This window comes from Pristiophorus japonicus, unplaced genomic scaffold, assembly GCF_044704955.1.
Source record: "Pristiophorus japonicus isolate sPriJap1 unplaced genomic scaffold, sPriJap1.hap1 HAP1_SCAFFOLD_35, whole genome shotgun sequence".
NCBI lineage: Eukaryota > Metazoa > Chordata > Chondrichthyes > Pristiophoridae > Pristiophorus > Pristiophorus japonicus.
The window spans coordinates 9132209-9142446 of record NW_027253324.1 but is presented as its reverse complement, the minus strand read 5'-3'; the positions used below and the strand labels follow the sequence as shown (position 1 = coordinate 9142446).

At 45.8% G+C, this 10238-nt stretch overlaps 1 non-coding gene across 1 annotated transcript; it reads right to left on the bottom strand.

Moving 5' to 3' along the window:
• Nucleotides 1-8965: 8965 nt before the first annotated feature.
• On the bottom strand, nt 8966-9038 carry trnav-cac (transfer RNA valine (anticodon CAC)). Its single transcript has one exon. It is a non-coding gene; the product is annotated as a tRNA-Val (tRNA).
• Nucleotides 9039-10238: the final 1200 nt, after the last annotated feature.

The following is a 10238-nucleotide window of genomic DNA, read 5'->3' as shown; positions in this document are numbered from 1 at the left end:
CCCAACAGCTCATTGACTGTCGGAGTGGGACCGTGCGGCGCTTCAGAAGACAGGTCGAAAAAGCAAAGTCACTGATTCGATCTCATGTGCTCCTTCTGCCAAGATTAGCTACACACAAAAAATGCTTTTATAAAAGTTACACCTGATCTCCAGGTTTGTCAAAAAGTTAGCTCGTTGTTCAAGGTGTATAAATCTCGTATCTGGCTTGTTAATTGAAATTTGCGAGAGATCCCGGCCGAGCCCATTATTCTGCCACGAATTTTGAAATTGCATCAAACTTTTGCAAAGAAGGACTTACATTTCTGCAGTGCCTTTCTGGAACTCATGTCGCCCCAAAGCGCATTACAGTCGTTGAGTCATGTTTGAAGTGTTGTAGTGTGGGGAAAGATGTGACCAAATCACCCCACACGAACCTCAACTCATTGCGAAGGAATTGGTGCAAATAATCAGGTGCCTCAGGGACTTAGACTTTCTTTGAATGAGTTCTGCTTGTACCTGCATTCAAGCTTGAAACAGCAACTGGGCTTCCATCTCACGGGAGCAGCGTGTCGTGGTTAGCGAGTCGGTGACGAGGTTTGGGGTTGATGTGCATCGCTTTCAATCTTTGAAATTTCACCAAGCAAAGATATGATGAATCCAACTGTCCCTGTCAGCATTTTGTTTGGGTTTAATCACAGGAATATCTGCAGTCAGGAGACGAAAATGAATTAAAACATAAGACTGGCTTCGGGACAATCGGAATACTTTGTCACAGACAAGGCACCGGAAGGTTGGAAGGTAGATCACACCGGTTGTGGGAGAGCTGGTTGGCGGTGACATGGAAGTGTCTGCAGTGTGCGGGACCAGACTGCTTCCTTGCATCCACAATGAATGTCCCTCCATTTATTTGGGAAAACTACAACTGAGAGTGGACAAGTTCCATACCGGTCACAGCAATCTGAAGCTTTAACTGACTGACACCCTGGTTTGGGATGTCTTGCAATGTACATTTAATTCAGTCTCTGTGGTGCAATCGGTTAGTGCATTTGGCTATTAACCAAAAAGTTGGTGGTTCGAGCCCACCCAGGAGCGAAGTATTAAATTGTTATTTGGTGCCGCACAATTTCAGGTTGTCATTGTGCGTTTTGGCTGCACGTATATATTCTGCAAACATTGCCAGCTGTGCTGCTATCCAGTGAGTTCCCACTCTAATACTTTTAGGAACAGTCATTTCATGTAATAACAATTTTTTGCATGGATCATGTCCTCCATCCAGTCCACCAGAAATAAATTACGTTATTGGGTTTAAAGGAAATGGTGGAAATTGTCTGACCTATCGTTGTGGCTTTGCTCAGATTATGAGTTTCAACAGTCAACAGTTTGCGAAGGATTACCTCATGGCCAATGCCAAGCACAAAAAGTCTCTCAGCATTCGTTTTGGAATCCGTCAAATTTGCAATGTCCTGCGAGGCGCCTTAATTCGACGACATAGCTCGCCACTTCCTGGCCCTCCGACCGTTGGCACGTGCAGAACCGATACGTCGCCATCAGAACGCTTTCTTTAGGATTTAGATGCTCGCGGACCAGCGTACACAATTCTTCAAATGATTTAGTTGTTGGTTTCACCAGAGCTAGAAGATTCTTCATGAGGCCATAGATTGTTGCCCCACAGACGGTAAGGAGGATCGCCCTTCATTTGGCAGCGTTTACGTGCCCTCCCAGCTCGTTGGCCACGAAGTATTGATCGAGTCTCTCCACGAAGGCTTCGCAATTGTCCACTTCTGAGAACTTCTCCAGGATACCAACTGGTCTTTGCATTTTCACGTGGTTGTTCATTGTCTCGTCGCCAATTGATACGCTCATAATAAAGGATGAAACTGAGCACTGTGAACAATGAGTAATTGTGACCTTAGCTCCTGTAGTAAGACTCCTGAGTGCAGGTACCTCATGGGATCCCTTGGGACTCCAACAGGTAGGCCCTCTGGTTGTGGTGTGATACAGGTGGCGAAGAGTTAAATACATAACACAAGGTGTGTATGGAAATCAACCATCAAAAGCCCTGTCGTTAACCACAGGGGTTTCCTGCAATTTTCTGAACGCAAAGCGCTTTCAGTCCTTGTCCTTAAAATTGCAGACGTGGAAATTGGGGAGTTTAATGACTTTGAAAGGAGAACATTGTTGTTTGGTGCAGTTCAGGTGAGAGAAATGTTTGTGAAAGGAACTTTTTGCAGAGAGAGGGTTTGAGCATTTCAGCTTGTTGATGAACACTCCTCTCTGGGCGCTGAGCTAAACAGCAGTTTCTGTCGTGTAGTGGTTATCACATTTCCCTCACACGTGAAAAGTTTCTGGTTCAAGCCTGAGCAGAAACATTATTTCTCAAGCAAAAACGTGTCTGCAATAAAATTGAATAAAAGCTGTTTTGGACACATTGTTGCATGAGCAATGAACATTTAAAACCAGTCTCCTCAAATACAGATTGTAAAAAATCAGATCGGGGATAAAAATTCTTCAAGGATTAAAGTTTCATGAAATATTGAAGTTCAGTTGTTGAAGTTTCAGCTATCTATTCACATTTATTTCATTCTGTGAAACAGCACGATCAGTTTATACCAGCAGCTCTAAGCTGTATTTGAAACCTGCAAACAACTCATTAATTATTCGCTCTTCCCCAGTTCCAGAGCTCAGAGGGTTATTGTCCATCCCTGGGATGCAAGCTAACTCGGACCCAGGCAAAAGTTCCCCGTGCAACGAGCACAGGCTCAGGAAACCCCGGGGGAGAGAGTATCCCGGTCACTGGGCCTTCCAGCAACAGTGAATAAGTGCCCGGTCTGAAACGTTCCAGAGTAATAACTTGCAACTTCAGCATCGAACAGTAAGGACGGCCGAGTTAACTCAGGCGCTGCTTTCATTATTTGATTAAATTATCAACTCTCCCTCAGTTCGCATTCTTTTCATTGTGCAAAAGAAGATCATGGATTCATTCACGATGTTTTCCTCTGAAAGCAACATAAAAGTTTCAGGAAAAGTAATCGCCCAATGTTGGGGCTCGATCCCACCATCCTGCAAGTAAGAGTCTCATGCTCCACCGACTGAGTTAGCCAGGCTTCGTAACATTTACCCTGTCAATCCCTTTCAGAATATTGTGCGGTTCAATGAGATCACCTCTCATTCTTCTAAACTCCAGAGAGTATCGGCATATTCTGCACAATCTCTCACCATAAGACAATCCTCTCATCCCAGGAATCAATCTGGTGAACCTCTGTTGTGCCACCTCCAAGGCAAGTGTATCCTTCCTCAGATAAGGAGACCAAAACTGTGCGCAGTACTCCAGGTGTGGTCTCACCAGGGCCCTGTACAATTGTAGCAAGACTTCCTTACTCTTGTGCTATGGGCTATATATTTGGTACTATGGGCCGAATATCCTGTTTTTCCTCTGATTCTCCGGTTGTGTGAAAAGTAATTAAAATTCGACAGTCGCTCAGCAAACATATTTGTATTTTCTTCAGTGTGCAACACATGTGGGTCGATTAATGATGATTGAAACAAATTATTTCGCAGACTTGAATTATTTTTGTCAATTTGCTCTGTAAAAATGCTTTCTCTGACCAGGAAACAAACCCAGAGCACGGCAGTGGGAGCACCAGACCCTAACCACTAGACTACCAGGGAACACTGCTTGCAGCCTCTGCGATAGCTTTAAATATAGTAAGCTCACAATCACAGCTGAGAATTGTGCGGTGACACGGCGTGTAACTGGATTTGCTGGGAGCAGCGTGGAGGCCCCGACCTGCGTGAGAACACCAGCGGCAGGTCGGGGCCATAAAATGAGTGGTGAGCGGCGGCCTGGAAGCAGCGTGGTTGTGTACCACGGCAAGGTACAGCGCGAGCTGGTGCAGGAGGGCGACGGCAGCGAAGAGTGACGTCATAAATGTCCAGATCGGTGATTGCAGCGTGGGCAGGGACAGCAGGAGCAGCGAGAGACTGTGGAGGGATGTGATCAGGGCCCAGGGGTGGTGTGAGTTCAGGGCCAGGGGTCCAGGGGCAGCACGGACAGCCCACACTGCGATATGTGTGAGCACTGGGTCCGTGCAGCAGAGCTGGTCTCCAGTCGTCTTGTTTAACCCTTGTCACTGGACCAAGACCTCGCTCTGTCAAGCCCGTGTGATGGCTGGGGTGCAACGGCCACCACACGTTAAAAAAATCCACGCATAGGCATCTTCCACCCTTCAACATGCAGTTCGGGACCTGGAATATTAGGTCCATCATTGAAACACCTGTGAACTCATCCTTTTTTAGCGTGGAAGCAAGTCATCCTCGCTTCGAGGGACTGCCGATGATGATGATGAACTGGATTTGCTGCAGTCCGCGGGCAGCAGGTGATGAAAGCGGGCGTGAGAGGGTGAGTGACAGGTGGGCACTGCTTCTGATGCTGTCTGACACACGGTGGGAGTGGCCGGGGATTTTAAAGCCCTTTCATTGCACCAATGCAGGGTAAATGTAACTGTGTTTCAGGAACCTTCATGTATACAAACATGGGCACTCTGCACTGTAGACCTCGTGGTGTAACGGCAGTGTGTCTGACTCCAGATCAGAAGGCTGCGTGTTTATATCACGTCGGGGTCACTGTACTTTTCCATATTGTTCTTCCGGAATTGAGATGTACTTTGCTGTATCACAATTTACTTTCCCACCCATCTTTGTACCATCAGCAAACTTGGCTCCATTACACTGGGTCCCTATATCCCTGGGATAGGGGAGGGAAGACACACCAGAGAAGTGTGAGCTTGTGGACCGGAGAAGTTGCAGCTGCTGGAGCTGTGCGTTTTATCGGGGAGGGACGGGGGGAGAGCCCGCCGAGCGACCGGAGAAGCTGAGAAGCTGCTGTTCTTTTCATCGGGTTTGACACTGTTTAAAAATGGCAGAGTGCCAAGTTTTCTCTCCCTACTGCTCATGCGCGAAGGTGTCGGCAGTGTTTTCGGCGCAGGCATTTGGCTCCACCCCCCACTTCACCATCGACACCACGCCAGGACTCCGGGGACTGTACACAGCGGCCAGGATGGGGCGAGTTTTACCTGTGCTGGCTCTGTGAAAGAAATTTCCAATTAGTCCCATTCCTCAGCACCCTGCAAATGTTTCTTTTTCAACTATATTTCCCTTTTGAAAGTTACTATTAAATCTGCTTCTAAAACCCTGTCAGGCAGAAAAATATTCACATTAATTTTATACCGTCCCATTTTAAACAGGCTTTGCATGTTCCTTCCTATTTTACACTCAGCATTTTAAGACCTTGCTTTAAAATATTTGGTGTCTGTGACACCAGCCATTGTTAGATTTAGACACACACCATCCTGACTTGGAAATATATCAGTCGTTCCTTCATCGTCACTGGGTTAAAAGCCTAGAACTCCCTCCCTAACAGATCTGTGGGAGCATCTTCACCACACGGACTGCAGCGGTTCAAGATGCTGCTCACCACTATTGTGTTCTTCACACAGATGAGGCTGCACACAGAGAGATTAAATTAACAGTGACCTCAGTCTTTAATAAGACATTCCAGTGTGAGGAACAGGCCTCAGGGGCCGGTTTATATATAGTGCTCCCAAGGGATGCTGGGATCCCTTGGGACTTCAGGGGATGAGCTTCCTGGTGGCGGAACATGGGAGTGCATGCTTTACAGATACACAACATCACTCCCTGCAAATTCAAAGTGAAAAGTATTTACAAGGTGAGGCGGTCGGGAGCCTTTCTTTCCCTGGTGGACCGCCTCGGTACAAATGTCTGTTCTGGTGTGCTGGCTGTGCCCTCGCTGGGCTGGCGTGTTGTTAGCCCTGCAGGGCTGCTGGATGAACCTGGCCTTCCTGCGTCATGTAAACCAAAGTCGGGTCGAGCTTGGTGAACGTCTTGCCTCCTGCCAGCATCGCAATTAGGTTGTCTGCCTTAGGTAGCGGGTATTGGTCCTGTAGCGAGAAACGATTAATAGTTACTTTATAATCGCTGCAAATCCTGACTGTGCCATCACTTTTGAGTACTGGAACAATCGGGCTGGCCCACTCGCTGAATTCCACTGGGGAGATGATGCCCTCGAGTTGCAGCCTGTCCAGCTCCATTTCCACTCTCTTCCTCATCATGTGAGGTACTGCTCGCGCCTTGTGGTGAATGGGTCGAGCCTCTGGGACCAAGTGGATCCGCAACTTCGCCCCGGAAAAGTTTCCAAATCCTGGCTCAAAAATGGAAGGAAATGTTTTAAGAACCTGCATACATGAGGCCTCATCGACATGTGATAGCGCTCGGATGTCATCCCAGTTCCAGCGGATTTTGCCCAGTCAGCTCCTTCCAAGCACTGTGGGGTCATCGCCCGGGACAATCCAGAGTGGCAGTTCATGCACAATGCCCTCGTAGGTGACCTTGACCATGCCGCTAGCCAGGACAGTGATAAGCTCTTTGGTGTATGTTCTCAGTTTCGTGTGGATGGGGCTCAGGGCTGAACTGAATGGCTTGTTGCATCACAGTCTCTCAAACATCTTTTTACTCATGATGGATTGGCTGACGCCAGTGTCCAGTTCCATGGCTACGGCTAAGCCATTCAATTTTACGTGCAGCATAATAGGTGGACATTTCGTCGAAAATGTGTGCACCCCGTGTACTTCAGCATCTGCCTTCTCTCTCGAAGGCTCTAAATTGCTTTGATCCACCATGGACCGATTTTCCTCCGCCACGTGGTGGTTAGCAGGTTTTGAAGAGCTTGCAGCTCATTTGCAAGCTCATTGGAGGTGCTCCATTGTTCCACAGCACTTGCAAACATACCCTTTGAAGCGTCATGAATAGGCTGAATGGAAGCCTCCACAAGCTGTGAATTGCCTTGCATTTATTCTTTGTTGGGGACTCTGTGTCAGCTGGGTCACCTGAGGCCTGCTGGAAGTTACAAACTCGTGGCTTCTGCCCTGTACATTTCTGCTTGCAAACACAGTTCCAGTTAATTTATGAACATTGCTAGCACTTGTGTGCTGAGAGATTTGTTGGGTGTTCTCACTGGTGGACATAAACGCCTGTACTGTTGCAATGGCCTTATTGAGGGTCGGTGTCTCTACAATCAAAATTTTTCGCACGAAGGTCTCTTGGCCAATGCCCAGTACAAAAAAGTCTCTGAGCATTTGCTCCGGGCAGCCATCAAACTCACATTGTCCTGCAAGTTGCATGAGCTCGGCGACGGAGCTCGCCACTTCCTGACGTGTAGAACCGATACCTCTCCATCAGCACGCTCTCCCTCGGGTTAAGATGCTCCCGAACCACTGTACACAGCTCCTCATATGACTTATCTGTGGGTCCCAGCGGAGCCAGAAAATTCTTCATCAGGCTGTAGGTCGGTGCCCCACAGATTGTGAGGAGGACCGCTCTCCTTTTTGCAGCGCTTCCTTCTCCATCCAGCTCGTTGGCTACAAAGTACTGGTCTAGCCGTTCGACATAAGCTTCCTCCGAGCTTGCTACCTCCGAGAACTTCTCCAGGATGCCCACAGTTTGCTGCATCTTTGCGTTGGATTCGTATTCACGTCGCCAGTTATTGTGTTCCTAACACAGATGAGACTGCACACAGGGAGGTTAAAGTAACAGTGACCTCAGTATTTAATAAGACACTCTAGAGTGAGGAACAGGTCTTGGGGGCCGGCTTATATACAGTGCTCCAAAGGGATGCTGAGATCCCTTGGGACTTCAAGAGATGAGCTCCCTGCTGGCGGAACATGGGACTGCATGCTTTACAGATAGACAACAACCACTAGCTTCTCAAGGGCAATTAAGGTTGGGCAATAAATTCTGGCCTTGCCAGTGACACCCAGATCCTGCGAACTCATATAAAAAAACACTATTTTAGGAGTCTGGTTCAAAATATTCATTGCTGACGACACCAGGAATCTGGGCAACTTTTGTCAAATTGGGCTCAAAACTGCAGCGGTAATTCCGACCGTGCACAGATAATAGAATCAGTATTGAAGGTAAAATCACATGGTGCTCATTTTCAGAATCAACGCAGTAAGATTTGAAATAAAGTGAAGGAATTTTATGGTGAAATGATTTGGAAATTAAATGTGACTTGTACTTCGCTCTTTAATTACACTTTGTGGCGTCTGTCTGCCATTCATGTCTCTGTTGAATAAGGAAGGAGGGGTTTAACATTGACCAGACTACACTGCTCCTGATATTTGTGAGATCATCGGTTATAATGAGATGTTTTTACCCATTGGTCAGTGCCAACTTTAGTTCAGCTGTTACTTCGTGATACCAACTTTGTGAAAAGTTTAAATTGGTCTTAATGCAGTCACTGCCTGGTGTTTTTGTTGTCATTGCAATCCCCTTCTTTCACACTGAAACAAATCGTAACCGTGTTTTTAAATTAGCAGTGTGAGATTTTTACAGTGCATTTTTAAATGCTTCACAAAACCATTTCGATCCCTTCAGCTTCCCTGGTTCGATTCGCAGTTAGGGAAATCATTTTGCTATCACCGTTTTTAATTAAAGTGAAGTAATTTAACTAACTTACACAGATGACCCAAAGCACTTCAGAGTGGTGTCAAATAAATGAGTTAGTAATTAGAACTAAGGAATGTCAGAAGTTGGACTTGAGTTTCTGGGATGGAGAATAAATAACCCTCTGTGCACTGGAACTGGGAAGGGTAAATAATGAATGGGTTGTTTCCGGGTTTGAAATGCGGCTTAGATCTGCTGGTATTAACCGATAGCATTGTTGAGCAGAATGAAAGAAATGCTCACATGATCACTGAGGGACAGTCGATACTTCAACAACTACATTTTAATAATTTGTGAAACTTTAATCATTGAGGAAGTTTTATTCCCTTTCAGATTTTACACACTCTGTATTTTAGGAGACTGGTTTTAAATGTTCTTCATGGAATCAGAGAAGTTTACAGCACAGAAGGAGGCCATTGTTGCATGAGCAATGAACATTTAAAACCAGTTTTTGTTTCAAAAATAATGTTTCCGCCCGGGTTTGAACCGGGGACCTTTCGCGTGTGAGGCGAACATGATAACCGCTACACTCCGGAAACTACTGCCTACTGCAGTGCCCAGAGAGAAGTGTTCAGCGACAAGCTGAAATGGTGAATCCCTTTTTCTGAAAAAATTCCTTTCACAAACATTTCTCTGAGCGAAACGGCACAAAACAAAAATGTTCCTTTCAAAAGTGCCAATTATTTTCGTTAAACTTTTATTTTGCTTTCATGGGATAACATAATTAATGATTCGATAATTTTCTTTTGCACAATGAAAGAAATACTAACTGAGGGAAAGTCACTACGTCAATAATTTGTTCTGTGCTCTGCATGTTTGTAATGTCGCCAAGTTTGCTGATGATACAAAGATAGGTGGGAAAGCAAGTTGTGAGGAGGACGCAAACAATCTGCAAAGCGTTATTGATAGGCTCAGTGGGTGGGCAGAAATTTGTCAGATGGAGTATAATGTGGGAAAGATGAGGTTATCCACTGTGGTAGCAATAATAAAAAAGCAAATAATTATTTAAATGAGGAGAGATTACAAAATGCTGCGGTGCAGAGGGACCTGGGTGTCCTTGTACATGAAACACAAAAGGTTAGTATGCAGAAACATCCTCTCTGCATCCACCTTGTCAAGCCCCCTCATAATCTTACACGTTTCCATAAGATCACCTCTCAATCTTCTGAATTCCAATGAGTAGAGGCACAACCTACTCAACCTTTTCTCATAAGTTAGCCCCCTCATCTCCGGAATCAATTGAGTGAACCTTCTCTAAACTGCCTCCAAATCATCTATGTCCTTTCTTGAATATGGAAACCAAAACTGCACGCAGTGTTCCAGGTCTGGCTTCACCAATACCCTGTATAACTGCAGCAAGACTTCTTTGTTTTATACTCCATCCCCTTTGCAATAATGCCAAGATTCTTTTGGCCTTCCTGTTCACTTGCTGTCCCTGCATACTAATCTTTTGTGTTTCATGCACAAGTACGCGCAGCACCCTCTGTACTGCAGCACTGTGCAATTTTTCTCCTTTTAACGAATAACTTGTTCTTTGATTTTTTCTGCCAAAATGCATAACCTTGCACTTTCCAACATTACACACCATCTGACTAATTTTCCCTACTCACTTAGCCTGGCTATGTCTTTTTGCAGATTTTTTGTGTCCTCCTCACACATTGCTTTTCCTCCCATCTTTGTATCATCAGCAAACTTGGCTACATTACACTCGGTCCTTTCATCCAAGTCATTAATCTTGA